This window comes from Leptosomus discolor, chromosome 5 (genome assembly GCF_034619465.1).
Source record: "Leptosomus discolor isolate bLepDis1 chromosome 5, bLepDis1.hap2, whole genome shotgun sequence".
Classification (NCBI taxonomy): Eukaryota; Metazoa; Chordata; class Aves; order Leptosomiformes; family Leptosomidae; genus Leptosomus; species Leptosomus discolor.
In genome coordinates, this window is record NC_141395.1 from 41,921,282 (window position 1) to 41,942,076 (window position 20,795).

A 20,795-nucleotide genomic window follows, 5' to 3' on the forward strand; every position below is an offset into this window, starting at 1 on the left:
ATCAGATTCCTTTGAAAATGGAACATCTCTTCAGGTTTGAGCCACTAGGAATAGTTCCCATAAATCTTCCACCTTTAGAGGATGCACATTCAGAAAACTGGATCTTGAGAATGTGTCTGGAATATTTTAAGGCATTCTCTTGGCAAATGCTGTCTGGGATGTGCCAAGGCTTGGGGGTGGGGGGTGGGTGAGTGTGAGCTCCTGGACCCATGAAGCTGGGGCAAGACCCAGCACATGCCACTTCTTTGATATTTTTGTTACTGTGAGAAGAAAACCAGGGTGCCTCGATTTTGGCAGCACTACACCAGTGTGAGTCACAATGCAACTTACACATCACTAGCCAAAAATAGCGGGAGGATGTGCACTCCTAGGCTGAAGCCTGTTTATGACAGCTTTTTTACTGAAGCCTAGTGCTGCATCTTACATTTCTGCCACATGCCAATCAAATGTGTTTGGTAGCTGTACAGCTGAGCTGGCGTCATCTCAGAGCCGTGCATCATCTTTCCAAAGCTATTCCAGCTTGCCCAAGAAATGCATGAGAACTTATGGCACTGTTGGCTTGGTTCTGTTAAACTCCAGCTATTTTCAGCCTGGTCCCAGCCTGCATCTTTCAAACTCCTGCTTCCAGCTGGGCAGGAGGAGAGAATGAAGCACAACCTCACCATCCTCTGGAAAGCTTTCATCCATGTTGCAGGAGTTACTAGTGTTGGATTGGCTGATCCTCCTCTTCCTCTCCTGTTGTCGTGAGATTTACCTTTTAACTCTAATATGCAGCAGAACTTGAAAAGATTACATCGATTTTTCCTTTATAAGGCTGCTACAGCCTTGCAGAAAGGAAACACTTCTGCTCCACTGGCCTTCATTGGCTGCATATTCATCTCCTGCATGCTCCTGCAGTGAGCTAAAAGGCACAGAATAGACTGTTCTGTGCCTTCGCTCTGGTTCTTTGCATATGCCAGGAACGATTAGGCTCCTGCTTTCCTCTTGTCTCTTACAGGTCACTATTTTCTCCCTTTGTTAAGTCCAGGTTCTAATTTTCTTAGCAATAATGCTACGAAAAAAAAAGGGCCACCCCCCCCACCCCCCGACATACACACACTCAACACCTCATCCCCAAAACCAAACCTTGGGCAGGGGAATGAGATATAGTCCTGTCCTGACTCTAATAACATGACTGTTATCGATACAACTGGTCTTAGTAAAACACTGGCTCAAAACACCTCTTTGTTCTTTCCAGAGATTGCAATCCGAGTCAGCGTGTATAAACTCGCCTTGAGCATTCTGCTTTGTCTTAAACTTGATCTCTGCACCGGGGATTGCTTCAGCTGCTGACCAGTGCAAGGAGGCCTGATCCTTTCCCTCTCAAAACACCCTTCTCATGTCCAGAATGATTAGCTCTCTCTTCTGTAGCCCTGGAGCAGCAACATGAGAGCAGTGACACTGGGGCAGGATGCTTGCGGCCATTTATCTCCTGAAGGCTCGATTAAACTCAAGAGGACACCAGTGAAACTGCTGCTTGTTCCCTAATGTAATTACACTGCAAACTGCTCATTGGGAGCCCAGACATAGCCCTTGCCCTTTGCTGAGGCTGCTAACAAGTGCTGCTCTGAGTTGCTGAACTGCACAAGCAGAGGTTCATGCTTGGGTATCCCACTTGTGCTAAAAATGAGCTGGCACTGCATGGCTCCCTCACCTGACCCGCAGTAAGGAGCATCTGTGCTTTTTCAAATGCTCCTGCTATTTGCAGACAAGGCTACTCACGTTTCCTGTGAGCAATAGTACAGCCCTTAATTGAAACAGACCCTTCTGGCAGCCATAGTCTGAATAAATAGCTCTTTCTTGCAAGCTTTCCATTCTGATTTTTGCTCTTGCTGGTGACTTGCACTCTCTCACCACCACCAAGAAAACAGATTTATTTTTGAATGTGTAGCTAAGCTGGCAGCAATGTAACATCTTTTCAGCTCTCACTTGGTGTAACTGCAGGAATAAATAACTGCTTTCTCTTTCTAGTCCCAAGAATATTTGAGCTTCCCATGAGTTTTCAGTAGAATTTGATTTATAGCGAGTTGTAGCCATGCATTGTTTGCATCTGACCCGAAGAGATTTTTTTATTACTCTGGAGTGATAACTACAATGGGAAACTGAAACCCCCAGAGTACAAGTCCCAGTTGATTCCTTGTCTTGGGAACAAGAGCAAGGCAGAGAGGTTTGCTTCTGCAGAGAAATCAAGGACTAAGGAGACCTTGATGGGCACAAGGGAGCTAGAGCTAGTGGCTTCATGAAGTTCAAGATACAAGTGTGGGAACTCAGAGGTATGGGATATGCAGCAGGCAAGGAAGGAGCAGTGATGTCCACTGCTGCACCCACAGATGCTGCTCTGTCTGGGCTTTGCCATGCTGGAGGAGCTGGGCCAGTAACAGAGGTTCTTGTGGTGGTCATTCATTAATGGAAGAAAAGCTGGAGCTTGGACACCTGGGAACTACCTAGGACAGGGGCTTAGCCAGACTGTGGCAGCTAAAAGTTTATATAATGTTGGTTAATGGGGTGAAAATCATGTAGTATGGGTTGAAAGAGACATGCAAAGGTGTTAGCTGCTTGCAGGAAGATAGTTTCGAGATAAAAGATAGATGTTGAAGCAGTGGGGGGATCAAGAAGTCGTCCCTTTGCATGGAATGAAGGGGTTGCGGTCAGAGTTTTCAGTCTCTGCAGCCCTGACCCTCGTCTTGAAGGTACCCATTCTTGAAACATGGTTTTCAAGAACAGAACAAAAGAATGTTTGCTGGTTTAGATACACTTGTTTTCTCTGCCCATGGGAGGTGCAAGACATCCTGTGCTTGAATTCCTTGTTTCCCCCTGCCTAAAATATCCTAAAAACCCAATGTACTTCAAGTTTGGGCACTTCTAGGTCTGTATGTCTTGCTATTTCCTTGGGGTAACTGCGGGAGAAGATGATCTCTGCCGAGAGGCTCTGCCTTTTGTTTGGTAGCACTCATTGCTTTTCAGACCAGTTTCTGCAGATTTATGGCCACCTGTACAAAGGTTTGGTATGTGCTTGACCAATGGCAGAAACCTTTGCTTTAGAGTGTGGGTAAACCTGAGATGGAGGTACACTGTTCCCCTTACTTAGAGTCCCACAGTGCATGAGGATGCTGTCAAGAAGTCATTGGGGTGTGTGGAAGGGCTTGGAGCAAGGCTCTGTCAGTGGCTGCCTGGGGTGGAGACGGGGAAAGCTGTACTCCCAACATGGTCCCTTGCTGGGATGGGGAATTAATGGTATAAAGCTGGAAAGCCAGCAATTCCCTCTGTCAGATCCCTCTGCCAGAGGCATTCTGTGTAGGCCACCACTGCTTGCTGAAACAGGAGACAACCTGCCCTTTTGACTGCACTTGCTAGCAGGTTTCTAGGATTTTTTTTGTTCTCTGGCCTCCCATGTGGAAAATAATCCTTTCAACATGCAGATGCCAGCTCCCTTTGCAGAGGGACTGGCATGTGCAGAAGGCTGTGTTTTTACTTTATCCCTAGAACATGTGTGCGTGTCACTTGCAGGGTGTTACTCTCAGTATGATATTAAAAATAGCTACTGTGTTAAGCTTCTATTTCTCACCTTTTTGCTTGCACTCCTGATTTCAGAGTCATTTGTGATTTACAGTGTAAAACTTCTCTGTGGCTGCGAGAGCTAGGCTAGCTTTCTATGAAATGTCCACAGCTTTCTTCTAAAACCAGGTTCAGTGTTTCCAGGAGCTGATTGTTAAAAACATGAAAAGATTTGACTTATTTTAAAACTGCCAGGGTGGACACCGGGCATGTATGTCCTGGGTTGAACGCTGGCGTGGGAAAGCACAGTGTTGGTCTGGAGTGAATGGCAGAGCTGTTGCTCTGATCATAAGTGGGAGAAAATAAGTGGCAAAATTTCCCAGTAGACTGTCAAACTGCTGAAAGTTGGCATTAGGGGGAGAAAACGTGTAATTTTTTATCTTCTAGCCTTTCTCTCATTGTGTGACATAAGTGGCCTTCTGCATTTGGATGTGCTGTGTTTCTGGGCTGATGTTCTGTAGGGAGAAGAGCTGAAGTGGGAGGAAGAACAGAAAGAAAAATGAGGGTTTTTTTAAGCAGTGTAACTCCCCTCTTCCTCCTGCATTTTGTCCAACTTCATCTCAGGATTATTAGGAGCCTCCTGCCTGTGCTTTCCTTTCAGCAGAAACTTGACTTATTCACATGAAAACAAAAAGGAATCTGAAAAAGCAAAGGCCTTAGAGTGAACTTATCATGTGGGGGATGCTGCTTCTACACTGGACCAGCAGCAAGGTACTAATCCCTTAGCCTGGCAGAATACAGACCAGTCAGCACATCCTTGAAGCTAAGTGTGAGTGGAAACCCTGTGGGCAATGAGCAAGCTGCCAGTACCTGGTCCATGGATGTCCTCAGCAGGTTCCTTGGCATCTGCAGCAAGACTCCACAGGAACAGCATCTTGTATGTCCTGGCACACCAGTTAGATGGGGGAACGACTTCTGGATACAGGAGCCAACAAGACATTCAGGAGTTGTCTCTACGGCTATCATGCCAATGTATGCATAAATTCTAGCATCATCTTTACTGTGAAGTTATTAATGGAAATCATCACCCGCATTTAGTAGCTGCCATCACTTAGTAGATTAACCTTTATCAAGCAACTTTGCTATGCCAGCTGCACAGCAAAGTAATTACTTTTAATAGAATCTGCCCTTGATTTAAAGCCACAGGGGAAGCAATTAAATTTAACAAAAGGCAAAAGCCATGACTTATAAATGAAGATGGATGGCTTTTGTTATCTGTTTCATAAATTTTTATTGTGTACCAGTGTTAGAAAATATTCAGTCATCTCATGTTTTGGGGGTTTTAAGATGTGATCTTAGACTCTTTAAGGATGAGTTGAATGTCATCAGTACTAGCTCTGGGACTTGGCTCAGAAAAAGAGCTTAAGTGTCATTTACACTCGTCACAAATGACTTGCAGGTGGCTTTGAACTTGGGCTGCCACTTGCTTCTCAAACGTTTGACACTTGTGTTCAGCATGAAGACTATACTTACGATTTGTCTGACCACCTGATCTCTTCCCTGTGTCTAGCTAATCAGGTACCATTTTGCTTTAAAACAAGATGCAGCCTGTACTGCTCTGCATGTCTGTAGACTTTTTCAATTAAGATTGTGCCAGTAAAAAAGAGTTGGTCTGATGGCCCTGAGTATGTTAGCTTGCAAACAGTTCATGAGTAACAGATGCTGTACGTGCTTCTGTGCATATGCACTAAAATTATGGTGATGTCCAAGCTCTTGAGGAGAAAAATCCATCCTAGTCTTTCCTTTAAAGTACTGTATGTGCTTGGAAAGCTTGGCTTGTGTGTGGATTGGCATTGGGCCTGTTGAGATATGGGCAAGAGAAGATTTGCTTTGTTTTGTTTTTTAATTGGAGTCAGATGTACTTATCTGCTTGGGAATAGTTTCTTCTGTGTGGGAGATGGAGATCATAGCTGAAAGAGTCTTTCTGAACTTGTATAGCAAGATGGATCTGTAGCATCACTCATGTTAAGAAGCTTGGCCCGAAGGAACTTCTTCCAATACTGGGTTGTTTCAGTTGGATCTTGGAGAGTTTTTTGAGGTTCTCCTGAGTTAGATGTGTGACATGAAATGAATAGTCATCCAGACTACAGTGATTAGACAATAGAAATCTGCTTGTGAGTAGGCGCAGACAGTCCCTGCACATGCAGTGAGTGTGGTGGAGGTATCTTGTCATGGCACTCATCATGCTGCAGCATCCACACCTAGCTGAGCCTTCTGTGCCTTTAGCTAAGCTTGACTGACTGCAAGACAATCCAAAAGGTTCAACAACACAGACCAGGCTGCCAAAAACTCTTCAAAACTGGTTTGTAATAGTACAGTAAGGACAGTGTGGTCTCGGAACAACTCCTGGGGAGATCATGCCAATGTTGCAGTGGGAAGTTTTGTAAGAACCTTTCGGAGAACTGTTTTAGGAGAAATGCTTATCAGGACTCTTTGAAGTGGAAGGCACCCTGTTGTGGGGCAGGTAGGTGCTGGGTAGCATCATGTGGTCCCTTCCAGACCTTGATGTCAGGAACCGAAAATAGAAATATTCTTTTCTTCTTCAGTTTAACCGTGCCAGATTTGGCTTGGTTTAGATGTAGACAGCGCCACATGTCCTGCCCAAACCTCCAGCCAGACTTCTCTCCTTTCTCTACTACTCTACTGAGAAACAGCCAGCAGCAACCTTCTGCCTGGTCAAGCACTTAACTTTAGCCTTATGTAAATGGTGTCCCCTAAATGTCTTACTTGCTGGCAGCTGTTTCCAGAGAACCGGGGCTAAAAAAAAAAAAAAAAGACTTTTCAGCAGCTCTTTTGGGTAACTGTGTGCCCCGATCCTTCAGGAGACCTATGGAGCCATAGGGTTGCTTGTGCAGAATGGGAGATATCGCCTAAGCTGTAGTGCAGACTGAGTCTTGCTTCCGAGTTGAGTATAAAAAACACAGCCAGCCTTCCAATATTAGACCAGGGCAGATTCCCTGTTTATTGTTTCTTGTACCCATCTTGGGAAGCAGCCGAGACCCTCATTTGCTGTCTCTCCCTGAGCAGTGCTCTAGTTGCTCTGCTCTCTACTGAAGAGTCCCCAGCCTGCAGTGCTGTCCCTTCGTTCCCCACCACTGCAATGGATGCTTAGTTACCAGGGATGCTGACTCTCCAGAGCGTTACTGGAAATACTTTGGCCAGATGAACAGTGGGATGTGCTTAGCAAATGGAGACAGAAAAACAGTGGATGGCAGCCCAGGCTTTCTCATAGCTGTCATCTGTGAAGAGAAATAATCTTTGTTCTGGTTTGTCTGTTAGAGCAGCTTCTCTTCACTTTGCAAGACATTGTTAGCAGGGCTACTTGGGCTCAGAGCCCCGACTTGGCTTTCTTCCTTCAGTTCAGATAACATCTGCTTTGCAATCAAGCATCTTTTCTTGAGACTTTGAAGTTTCTGTTTCTTTTGAAAAGTGGAAGAAGCCAGTAGTTTCTGACAGGCGTAGATTAGCACAAAGTGTCCCTGCTCTGCCATAAATCTCTCTGCTTTATGGGGCTGCTTGAAGTCACTCCCTCAGTGCTTTCATCCTTTGTGAAGCTCTGGGGTGATTTCTGCATCCCAAACACTGCCCTTAAATGGCTGGTTTGCAGAACTGCACATGCAGCATCTCTGCATCAACAAATTGCCCTCTGAACTGTCAGCACAAAATTCAGGATATCGGTCCTGAAAGAGGCAAATGCTTCATCACTGCGAACTTGAGTTCCCAGGAGTGATACGTTCAACGTGAGGAAACGGGGTCTCAGGCCAAAGTGGTGTGCTGGGAGAGTCCCTTTCTGAGACTGAGTTTCCAGAAAGATTTGTGGAAGTCTCTTACAGACTAGAAAAAACACTGATGTTAAAAAGTAGGAGAAAACATCTCCCATGATGGCTTCTTTATATAGCTTCATAGAGCTCAGCCTTGGCCTTTCCCTTTCAGCATTGGGAGCAAGGGAAGAGGCCGGGAGCTTCCATGGGGGCTGCTTCTGCAGTGGAAACAGAACATCTCTGGGAAAAACTCGGGAGACCCAAATCCTTCCTATGAGATGGCTGATGTCCTAAGCAGCCTGTCCCACACCTCTGCAGCCACGCTGCATGCTGAGGAAAGCATAGACACCCCTGCATGAACTACAGAGCAGAACAAAGCCTTTGGTAATTGGTCATTGCTCTCTGAATTTCTACTGTTGTGGTGGTATTGTTAATCACTGCTGAGGTACGAGTAGCCCTAGCTGCCCTAGAAAACCAAGAGAGTGAATCCTGAGCTTGCACAGGACAGGGGATAGTGGCAAGGTGATCCTCACAGGGTGCAATACAGGTGTGGTGGCCTGACCAAGCTCCTCTGCCATGCCTGTACTGCAGAAAAACCTTGGTTTCCTCAGGGGGCTGATTTTTAGTTAGTGCAGCTGATGCGGGGGGGGGGGGGAAAGTGTGACAGCTCTTGGGAATGGAGCAGCTCATTAAAGAGCAAATAGGTTCCATCCTGTGCTAAGCGGCTTTGACTACTCTCCTGGGAGCTTTGCACCACCTCTCTGCTGCTGCTGGCAGACCAAAACCAGGGTCTTTGCTAACTGCCTTTTCCTCACTTCATGCTGACCTTCACCTGGGAGACGTAGTATCACTGTTCTTCGGATTGGGTGCAGGACATACGGCTCCTAAGAGTGGTAAAGGTATTCAGTTGGTTATGACTCTTCTGGAGGGAGGGAACAGGGCTGAGCTTTATATTACTTTGGTTTTGTCTCTGCTGCAAATCTGCTTGGGTTTTCTCTGCCAGTGGTTTAGTGCCTGGCCTTATTTTTGATCCAGTGGTTCTATTCTCCTTTAGGGAGATTGATTGCAATGGAGAGGATGTTCTTTGACTGGTGGAATCAGTTGTTTCAATGCAAAACCAGAATTTTAGGGCTGCTCTAACTATCTTTTGTAGAAAAGAGTATATACATGTTTCTGAGCAGCTCCCAAAAGCAGCTATAGTCTGGCAGTGAGCAGCTGCCTGTGCGTGTGCAAGGCCGATTAAGATTCAGTGCTGCTTCAAAGCTTTCATTTAGTCTCCAAACAGACTTCTAAAAAGCAGGAGAAAAACCAACTGTATTAAAAAGTGGGTTCCAAATTAGAATTGTTTGTCCCTCTCAGAATAATCAAGAGGTGACTCTGTTTTCCTACAGCCCTATAGAACATTGGTAATCCTGCTGCAAGTCTGCCCTACACTGGAGCCAGCTTCATCGATGGCTGCAAGGTGGCTTGGTCTGCTGTGAAACTCCTGTTTGATGTTGGGTTGAATGGGTATTTTTCTTACATTTCTGCTTGGGCTAGAGCTTGAGGTGAACTTCACATCATGTACTTTGCTAGCCCGAAGGCAGGCAAGCCTATTCATTTTGGGTTGTATATGTGTTTTTAAAAGCAAAACAAACAGCACCCTGCAAGAGATGTGTGGCTGCTAGGGCACCAGGTGACTTTATATGGTTTGGTAGGAAACCGCAGGGGGTTATACAGAGGAAGGACCCAGTATCTATATGAGTTGGGTTGATGTTTAGCATGAAAGGTGTTGGAGTCCAGTTCAGCCTCTCTGCAAGTTCCTGACACCCAGTAAAGGCTTAAACCATTATGCAGATGCAAAAAAAAAAAAAGAGCTTTACCATGAACATGTTAATAAAGATCTTTTTACTAGCTGGGGCAATATATTGACGTAAGAATACTGTATCTTATGTGTGCAGCGGAAATTAATCTGGATTAATTTGAGAAACTAAACATGATTAAAGTCACTCTTTTGGAATCAGAGTAGCTTTTTATTTGACTTAGTTTAATTGGCTTACAGAGTTAAGTAGCTGTTCTCAAAAGGATGCTCATACCCATGCTGTCTATAGAAGCATACACCCTGAACAAACCCTTCTCTATCTGGCCTTTGGACTTGCCTGTGAACAGAGTCACTTATTTACACAGTATAATATTTTTAATATGAGAACTGCCCTGCAGGCTTGCTCTCACCTGGGATCCTGTAAGAGGTAAACAATGAAGATGACACCTTCCTCTGCAGCAGGTATTTGGAGTATGGGAGTTGTTCTCAGCATCCCAACACCGTCAATGGGCTAGAGAGAAGACAAAGAGAATCATGTGTTTATCTTCCCTTCTGCCAGGAGAACAGAGAGGCAAAGAACACCATTGCGTGCTGGCATTTGCCCCATGATCAAAAGCACTTCTGCATTTTATAACCAGCCCCAGGGATTTCTTGCTCTAAGAATCTCTGACAAGTCAGGGCTTCAGGATTCGCAAGGGGATTATTTGCACAAATGACTATATCCCCCAGAGTAAATACTAAAGTGAACTAGCGTTTTGAAAAGGATATAAACCTTCATGTCTGGGGCTCTGCTACCTTTAAGTACTCGTGCTTAAGCAGGCCGATGGGAATTCTCCTTCCCCAGACACCAGCCTTTTCAAACGAGAAGGGCTGCGACAGACTGTGGCTGCTGGTGGGGCTGGAAACCAAATGGTCTGCTTCTCCAAGCCCAGATGGCAGTGTCCGTGAGTCAGCACAGTCTGCACTGGATCTCACCCTGAGCAGCCATTTTTAGCCTGAAGGGAGAGGGACCCTGAAGGTCAGGAGGAAATCAAGGGTGCCCCTGGCTTTGCGGCACGTCAGCCATGGCGTAGTCTCTCTTCTGTGCCTGAAATACGAGACTTGTTATTCAGCATCAGCACATCAGAACCGGCTTGATGCAAAAATAGAGGCAACACTGAAAGCTGTGCAGCAATAGGAGAGTTTAACCCTTTGTTCTCCCTAAGCCTTCACCAGGCAGAAACCATGATCTCTCTAAGTGGTGGAGATGGCTCTTTGTCCTGATCATCAAGCACTGCTTAGGTTGCTGACCTGGCTGAGATAGAAAGCAATTATTGTATGAAACTTTATGGAGGACTGAATTTCCTCCCCATGAGATGAAGCTCCTCAACCAGCAGCCCACAAGGTGCTGCATCCTAGAGCTGTGGGCTGCTGTCCCTTGGAGCTTGCTGTATGTGAAGAGGTAGCAGCTCACAGAGCAGAGCAGTGGTCCTGTACCTAGGAGCCTGCAGCCCCACAGGATGCTGCTTGAAAGGGCTTTTCCCTCTTTAGTTTCTCTCCTGCTGCCCCAGGCAGTTCAGAGGAATGGCTGAAGGGCCACTTCTGGCTGGTTCCCATTTCATATCAAATTTAAGAGTTGACCCCTGGTGCTCTGGGTTGACCTTTTTTCTTTGCAGACACTGTCAGGGATGAGGATCGCTACCACAAATGGCTGTTCTGGTGTCTCCTGTCAGCTCTCACGGGACCCTGGAGGGGTCTGGTCTCCCTGGATGCGCAAAGTATGACTATGCTCTTCTGCCGCCCATGTCTGCTCTGCTCGGTCTATGGGGAAAGCTGCCGCCTCCCCCAGTTTTGACCTATGGCCACAGCCAGTGAAAGCAGAGTCAATGTAGCTGGTTCTCTGATGAAACTTCTCCTGTGGCAATGTAACTTCTTTTTCTGTCTTTCATGGTCAGCACGCCATGGCCAGAGAGCTGCTAGTGTTCTCCAAGGACAGCTGGTTTGATGGATCATGCCAGCTCCTTATTTCCAGGGATGATACAGCTCCAGTTCAACTATGGACCATCGCGAGCTGAATCTTTTCAGAGCTCTTTTCAGTGGCCTGTTAGCTGTTTGCTTTGCAAAGCACTGACTTAAATAGTTGTTGAGTTAGGCTGATAGCAGGCACTTCTTGCAAATGAGGGGAAGACAAAATTGATGCTTTAAAGAAGTGTTGTTGTACATGGGAAGCTTCCCCGTGTTGTAATGTTTATCTGCTTGAGTGAGTTATTACAGCTGTTGTTGCTTTTTCAGCACATGTGAAAGGTTGCAAAAATAGATCTGTTCTTTGCTGTATGCTTTGCTTTGCATCTGGAATAGGGAGATGCCGTGGTGGGTAGAATTAACAGCATCAATTGTTGAATACTGCAGTTTTAACATTGCACAGATTATTGCATTTAAGTAGATAGGATAAATATTAATTAAAATACTTGGTCTTGAAAGACTTGTAGAAAGACTGGAAAATCAATTGCATTCCTCTAAGAAGCTTTCTTCTTGAGAATTTTTTATTCTTTCTAAACCTTGGTGTCTTGCTGTGCTTGCTAAACTTCTGTTTCTTCTACACTGCTGTGTCTCAAAGCAATTGCCCCATAAAACACCACAGTGGTGGGGATGGAAAGCAGTGAATTTCAGCGGGAAACTTTAACATGCATTACATATAAAATTAAATAGTGAGGTTTTAAGATGCCTTGATAGAGAAATGAATATACAGCCAAAAAGCTATCTTGGTGGGGGAAAGGCACAGAACTTTCAGCTGCTGATGTACCAATGAGTTCAACTTATTGTATAAAGACTCAACTCGTCCTTTTGCCCTTTCTGCATTAGTGGTAAAAGGCATCAAAGTAACTGTGTATTTACTTGTCTGGATCTGAGAAGCCATCACGCTGATGACAAACTGCAAGGGTTAGGAATCTGTCTGTAGGGATTGTAAAGTATTTCCAGGACAAGCAGGGTAATGCGGACAGTAATTCAGGTTTCAACCTCTTTGCTGTCTTTTTGGTAAGATGTCCACAAAGAGCTGCTGCTGCCTCTGAACTGCTGTTAACAGTTGTCTCAGGGGAACTGCCACCACCAAGGATGGGGTTGAGTGTCTACCAGCAGTGCCTGCGAGCAGGAATTGTAAGAGTTGGTGCAGTGAGTGGGGAGCCAGTCAGCTCCCCAACAAAATGCCAAGGAGGTGTGTATGCCTGGGAAGCCTCCCTCTTGTATCCTTGTCTGTGTCGCAGTACCCACTGGCCTTGGCCAAAGCTCTGCCCTTTCCACTGGGGACCTTTTCAACCTCTGCTTTGAGGACCTGCCTCACCACCCCCAAGCTGTTCAAAGATGGGTGGGCTTGTACAGCCTAAGGGCTTTAATGGAAATGCTCTGGCTGACATGGCTTCTCTGTTGTTATTGAATTCATCAGGGATATACTACAATTAGCTGGAAGATGATTGCATTGCATGGTGAGTGTCACTGTGATGAGATAATTAGAGCAAGCACCTTAAACTCACCAACAGAATCCTTCCTGACAGTCTCCCCATCTGAGGTGTATTGGATGTGCCCCTCAGTTTCATGACATCTGTAACCTGCCTCCAGATATGAGATTACATTTTTGGCTCTAAGTAATGGTCAAAGAAAAGCCTGTTCTGCTCTTTCTTTACATCTGAAGTTGTGTGGCCAAATAAAAACTGAGCTTGGGTGAGCATGTTTATGTTCCTTCTGCTAGGGGTGCTTGTTCCTTCCGTGACCTTTGTCTTTGCAAAGCACTATTGAAAATAATTTTTGAAGGAATGGATCAGGCCTTTTCCTGGGAAGACCAAAAGTGGATACAGTTGTGTAGCTCCACAGTTGTCATTTATGTCTGGTAGAGTGCTATTAGAAAATACCCTAAAAGTTTCCTTAACAGCCAGTCTGGGAGAGCAGCACCCAAGTACAGTTATCTCTGTCTTCCACCTGAAGCCACCCTGTGTCTTGAGTATTTTTGTTTTATTATTTTAGCATTTTGTTAGTAAGCAGATATCCTGAGTTAGAGATCATGACAAGTACACATTTATTGTTGTCTGCTGGCTGTCCTGCTGTTGGTGCTCATGATGCAGACCTTATTGTTGCATTGCTGATATCTTTAATCATGGTTATTATGAACTTGAGAAGCTCTGTGCACTGAGCAAGTTGCCTTGGGCTTTTGGGTTTGCGTGCCATAAGTCAGCTACTCATGACTGTGTGTTTCCACTTGAAATAGTGTGTCGTTATCTTGCTGTCCTACAGCTTTCTGCCTAGGGGTGATGGGGTACTGTTGTCCTGAGAGGCACAATGTTTGGCTCTGCTGTTTAATTCTAGCACAGTCTCTAGCCTCAGTGTGATGTGGGGCTACCTTCCACAGCTGGGAGAAGTCCAGCCTGCAGGGAGACATGTTTTTGTGGTAATGGAGGATGTGAGTGCAGAGTTTGAGAGCAACAGGTGATTGGAAGCAAGTCTCCTGAAGCCAAAAGAGAAGCTGCTGCCCTCGCCCTGAAGTCATCCCTCCTCTCTGACACATAGTGGCCAACACGTGACCATCCTTGTTTGCATGCAAAGAAAAAGGTGAAATTTGCTGAGGTGTTTAAATGAATCCCATTTCTTTTGCACTGCAATAGATTTGTGGTGATCATACATGTAATTATCTGGGACAAACGTTCTAAGATGCGTTGTCCTCAGCTAACAGAGAAGCTCCGTCTTTGTACATAGCAATATTATAACTCATGTCCAGGAATAACTGCATCCCTGTTTCTTCTTCAAATGAATGAATGTGATTAAGAGGCTGAACACTTCGTGAGTTTGTAGAAAAACACTTGCTAAGCTTTTTGTGCATAGACATCTTTGACAATGTTACTGAAATAGAATTAAAAAAAAAAAATGGCGTGGAAGAGATAAGAGCACTTTGAACAAGCTTATAGATGAAAGAAATGATCAAGCTCATGGACAACTTTCACAATACAAATTGGGTAGTCAAGGGCGTGTGCAGTAACTTCTTTCTGCAAGTCATTAAAGTAATAGACCTCCTTCATGTCATCAGCTCTTTATGTGAAGAGACAGTAGGTAGTCTTTCTGGAGACGAACAATGGAGCACTGAACATGTAGCTACATTAACAGGATAATGAGAGAGAACTGAAGTAAAGAGAAGAGAAAAGGGTCTTTGCTGTTTTCACTCTTTTTCTTGACTCTAAAGTGAAGATTTTTCAGGCCAGGAGGGTATTTAAGTTGCAGTTCTGAAGATGGTAAGGAATCTAGTCTGATCCCCTGGACAATATATGGTGCAGAGCTCCTGTCACCAAGTAATATTTGTGGCAATTCAGGACATGATTGCAGTGAGGGTGGCTCATGAGTGTAGAGGCTGTGGGTGATTTAAAGTAGACTCTAGCATTTGCTGTTCTTGGGAGATAAGCAAATAATTTTCCTCTGCTTGTGACAAACTCTGTCCTAGGATGATGTGGGCAATATGGTTGTGCCTGCTGGAAGTGCTTAAATATGACACAAGTAATCTTGGGATGAATAATGTTTAATATCACTTTCTGATATGTGGAAGTCTTTGAGTTCATATTTTTGCAAGAAGCCTATGACTGGGCAGAATTTCAGTACTGTTTCTAAACAAGAGACCAGAGTGACCAGCTCAGTGTGTACCTTAAACCTAGTTGCATTTTAGGAATGCTCTCCATGCACCTGCTGCATAGTCCACAAGAACATGGACAAGCTTTGGTGTCTTCCAGAGACACAGCAGATATGTCCAAACTACCTGTGGAGGCTGTCCCGATTATCGACTGGATGTTTTGTTCCAGTTGCTGCATGGTTTGTGTCGGTTGTACTAAGTTCAGCATGTAGGGCTTGAATATGTTTTTAAGCTTTCCTTTGTCATTCCTGGTGCTTCTTCAGAGCATATCTTCAATTAATCCCTTATAGCTGTGGGACCCTTGTGGCCCAGCTACCAACACCTGGGCTCAGTTTTCATGGGGATGCTCTTTTACAGCTGATTCTTTTGTGAATCTGTGACAACCTGGTCTTCAAAAGTCATCTGCAAGAGAGAGACTATGCATCCTGGGAGATTCAGACTCACACACTACTCTAAAACTTTAACCCATGCTTCTCTGCTGCAGTATATGAGCTTCATGCATTTATTTAGCTTAGATAATTATTTTTTTTTTCTCTGACATCCAGGGCTTTTGCTTTCTTCTTAAAAATGTTGATGCTTTGAGCTGATGTAGTCATCTGTCTTCCTTGCAGCTAGTTCTGCTTGTGTTCATTTCTGCATCTTTAAATCAGCTGATAAGAGTCTCTTTATAAAGTTGGAGTCTCTCTTCAGATCAGCATTATTTAGAGATAAGATACTATCTGTTGATCAGTTGACTATTAGTATGTTGGGTGAGCTGTTTTTTAGCTAAAGCCAGCATTTTTCTAAGAATATTTCTGCTTGAATCAAAGTATTTATGATCAATGTAGGGTTATTTAACTACAGCACAGTGTTATGTTACTTGGATTTGCCTTAAACTTCAGAAGAAACAAACTGATTCACAGCAGAATCAGTTTGATGGTTAAAGAGATGGTATTGCACATGACAGGCTCACAAGCTGAATTCCCATGAACATGATGGGTTTCCCTGATCTGTCACCCTGACTCTAAAACAAGGCTGCAAAGCAGGAGAGGAGGCAGCCGCACCAACATCAGTGCCTTGCAGTTGTGCAGCTTAATTGGGCTTGTATGAACTGCTTTACTGTGCAGAGCTTGTCCCTCTATAGACACATTTTAAACTGGATAGATTACGCTCTACGTAGTTTATGTGATGAATGTACAAGTCCTTCCTTCAGCGAACTCACTTCTTGGTGGGGTTTTCTCCCCCCCTTAATGGTGGCTGAAACCTAAAACTATTTTTTATCTAGTGAAGGCTAGCTGCTCACAGGGGAACTGGCTGTTGCAGCACAGAGTCCAGCCCAGGGTTTATGTCCAAGTTCTGTTCACAATTCACACCCTGTATTCTGGGAATATCTGGAATTACCATTTTCCAGCAGAGGCACCTCTCTTTCATAGCTTGGACAGCTCAGTTCAACTGGCTGTTATCAAACTTGTGCCTTGAGGTTATGCTAGAGCATGCTGTAGATACCAAGCAGTGGAAAATAAAGCATAGCTTTGAGATAATTTGCCCTGGTGTGGGTTTTCTTATCTCTATTGAGACGTCATCAATACCTATTTTTCCTAGTCTTGCGTTTTCCTCCACCAGTCTTCCAGCTGACAGTTTTTGCTGCTTTGTATTGAGAGAATACTCTGCACAACATTTCTGTCTCTTCTTCCCATCAATGTGTGCTCTGAACAGCGATGCCCTTTGACATCAGTACTCTCCAGTACATCTTCCAGATCTCCCAATAACTCTCACAGTTCTTCTCCAAACTTTGCCAGTCTTATGCATTGTTTCCTTGGGACAGTTATGCCTCAGGATTAAAAAGAGAGGACTGTCTCATTGTCCTGAGGTTATGCATGAAATGATTGAAAACTTTTTTAGCTAGGGAGTTTTACAGAGAACTTGGTTTTGGCTGACAACTTACACCTGCTTGTTCTTTTGTTCTGGTGGCTAGGACAGTCTCATTTTGTGAGAATGGTCTGCTTTCCTAGTTTCTAGATATGATCTTATTTGGCTGTATTTGAACATGCTTCTCCCTAGCACTCTGATCTCTTTGAAATTGTTTCTGCTGTTTAGCCTTCTCCAATGGTTTCCATCATCTGCAAACTTAATCATAACCTGGTTTTAGTTATCATAACACAGGCTAATCCCACAAGATTTCCTGGACGTATCCCATCTAAATGCTGATTCCATCTTGATAATTAAACTTTGAGACCCGTTGATTAACCAGTGTAGGTTTGTTCTATGGCTTATGTTAGCATTAGTATTGTAACACAATAGTAACTGAAATGGTGATACCTGACTCTCTGTCACGCTTCCCAGACCCTTCATGCTCAGAACAACATGAGATCTCTCAATTAAAATTATAAATAAAGACTTATAAAAATAATTTTATCCTAATAAACACCCCATAATTAATGTAAATAAATATTACCATCCTTTAAATATGTATTAATTTTGTTTTATCCTGACTACTGCAGTGCATCCAGAATTGATCCTGAGTCTATAAAACATTGAACTGAAGACTAGATGAAAAATATAAAGTGTCTTCCAGTTATCTTGTGAATACCTCTGTTCAAAGGCTTTTCGAGAGCTAATCTGAACAGTCCAGAAGATTCTTTTTGAAAGGATACCTAATTTATGTGATATTAGTAGTTTCCATGTAATGTTACTACTTGGAATGGAAAGGTTTTCAACGTGATTTGAATGCTTCCTTTAAATTGGTTTTCTAAGGAAATAAAATACATCGTTAAGATGTCTCTCTTCCTTATACCCCAATAGCTTTCAAAACCATTACCAAATCCAGTCAAAATTAGCTAGAGAAGTTGTTTTCTCTAAGACATGAATGTCTTTCCAGTCTTGTGAATGTAGGCTTCTGTGTAGAGGAGAAAAACCTTATCAAGTAACTCCATAGAGGGGAACTGTGGTGTGTGCTCACCATTGACATGCACCTCCCTACACAGAAAGTTACTGGGTCTGGGTATGCTCCAAGCGTGAGAGACATTAGGCAGACTTTCTCTGAAGAATTCAACCATGAGAATGAACTCCATCACTACTAGTTTCTTAATAAGCCAAGGAGGAAGCGGAGGGAGATTGCTATGAGAAGATAAGAGATCGCTGAAGAGCTGTAAGAGTTTTAGGGGAACATGGAGCTGGAGCGGACTCACCTGTTGACATTTCTGAGACAGTGGAGGGAAAGACATGGCTTGGTGATTACTAAGTCACAATGAAGACTAAGATAGGAGACCTGGGAGAACTTACCAACTGTTTTTAATCCGTAAAATAGATTGGGGAAAACAAATCGAAAGAAATTCAGAGGTTCTTAACTGGGAGCTGCTGTGGCCAGAGAAGACACCTTCATGGGGAGAACTTTAGGATTTTCTGATGGACATAGCAAGGAACTTCTGGGAGATGGAGTTTAGACACAAAGGATTACTAAAAGCTTGAGACATACCTCAGACCTGTGAGTGTTGGGGGAGTTTCTCTGCGGACTTTATTGAAGTGGCTGCTTGGGGTGCAAGAACTGGGAGTGTTTGTGTGTGGTGTACCAGGTTTGGGACTCTGAGGCTGCAGTGCTGAAAGTGAGTTTGATTCCTACCAAGATATTGTATGCTGTTTGAAACAAATGCCCCAAAGTAAGTAGAAAGCCTTTGGAGGGTGCCAAAGAAATGGAGAGCAGTGGCTATTCCCAGAGATGTTGGCCATGAGGAGGTAAGGCAGAAGGCAATGTCTGTGCATCTGCTCCTAAATGCGGAACAAATAACTAATCTCTACATTATTCTTGGCATACCAGAAATAGCATCATTGCTGCAAGGATTCTTTAAGCTCTTGTGAAGTTGTCTGGATGTTAAATTATTTGAGTCCCCCTCCCTTCCCAATGAATATAAACTAGGAATTAAATAGCTGATTTGCATCAAACAAATCCCCCCCCTTACTTTTCCTTCTCTTCATGAAGATTACATGTCTCACATGACTTATACTGCTCTTTCATCCCCAGGCTTTTCGAAACTGCAGTCTTCCTTGAATCATGATATTTGTGGTTGTCTAGCACCACTTTTTGGGTTGGTTTTTTTTTTTTTTTTGAGGAAATATATCCTCACTTTGACTTTTGTTAACTTCTCGCAACTTCTTTCCTTTGACTATGTTCAGTCTGAAATTTTCCCCTCTGAACACATAAGCTGATATTTCATTAGTTTGGCATTTGCTTTGTCTGTGCATTAAAAGATTAGTGTGATTGCTTGCACTGAAGCAAAGGCTGACTTTTCAGCTCAGCTGTCTTTCCATATTTCTCTGCCCAGACAAAGGTCTGTGTCGGCATGGCTCTGCAGGGGGGCAAGCTTTAGAAATACTTTTGGTAAATTCTGAAAAAATTTTAGATAAGACTTACAGCCCTGGGGAGGCTTTGGAAATGTCAGGATGAATCACTCAGACTGCTCCCCTGGTAAGAGTTTACTTTACATTTTGTGGAGAAGGAGCTTAATGACCCTCCCATCAGTTCATGAGCAGCCAGTGCTCTCCCTGCGCACTAACAGCGTATGTGCTGGAGATAACGTCCCTCCAACTGCCCGTGACTCGTACAGCTAATGCCATCACAGAGCACCTCTCCTCTTCCCAAACAGGTCATGAGCACTGACTTCTTTTTTATATTCCAATTACTAATTCCTCCCAAAAGGTTTCAGTGATACCAGCTAGGTCAAATTTATGCTCTGTAAATGAGCAATTCCCATTTCTCTTGTTTATTACCCAGGCTTCTTATATCGGCATAGAGGCAATTGCAGCATTTTGTCTCATCCCTTGGTGACTTGATTAATATTGTTCTTGACATCTTGGTTTCTTTGTGCTAAACGAGTAATTTGTTGTTTCGTCTCTTCCTCCTTCTCCTCCTCCTCACCTCATCCTTTTACTCCTTGCTTCTCAGTATTTAAAGTCTTCCTTCCTCCCTCCCTCAAGCAGTTTGACAGTCTCCTAGAGGAGCCCACAAACCCAGCCTGTCCTCCACAACCCCACACCTGCATGCTTTTTGCAGAAGCAGTTACCAGCAGATTGCCTAAACCTTCCTCCTGTCTTCTGTTCAAATTACTTTGCAGAGCATTGTCATGGGGGATGCAGTACCCATGCTGATTTCAGCATTTTAAACTGCTTTGATTTTGGTATGCACTTATCATAGAATGGTTTGGGTTAGAATGGACCTTTAAAGGTCATCTAGTCCAAGTCCTCTGCAATGAACAGTGACATCTTCAACTCTACCAATAGTAGAAGTGTTTCTGTTGCTCTTCACAACTTCGTCCTTTTCTAAATTTTTTTATTTTTTTTTATTTTTCTGATTGTAACTTAGTGGTGGAGATATTTTTTTAATACCTGAGCTGGCTTCTGACCCAAGTGAACTGCTGCTTTTAAAAGCTGCCTCTGGAGACATCATCTCTCTCTAAATGCATACAGGTAGTCAGAGCAGCCTTGATCTTAATGCACCACCGAAATATGACCAGAAAATAGGGCAAGCATAGAAATAGGAGCTCTTGTTTCAGCCAGGGAATGCAGAACCCAGCTGGAGGCTGCCTTGCTTTGAATGCTGTGCAGGTCTGAGTGCAAAGATGAGAAACACACTGACTGGTGCTTGAAGGACGTTTTTCAGACCCCCACTGTGACTATGGTTCAGTGATTGGCAGGGAGATGCAGATAGTTTGGTCTTGCAGCTGATTTGCATTTCAGGATGACATCCTGAAGTATGGCCAGGGCTGTTCAGGGAAGGACAGATTTGTGTGAGAATGAGGTTGGAAGCATTTGTGGATCCAAGGTGAAAAAGTCCAACATAGCTGCTTTTAATGGGTGGATTTATCTGGACGTTGCCTGGAAGAGAAATGAAATACTGACAGATAAGGAGGTCCTGGGTCCGGAGCCCTCAGAAGGGGAAGAATATCTTGGGATCCATATGGGACAGCTTAGTTTTGCTGTTTTTCTTGTGTCAGGAGTGCTTGCCAGGAGAGAAGGACTGGTTTTG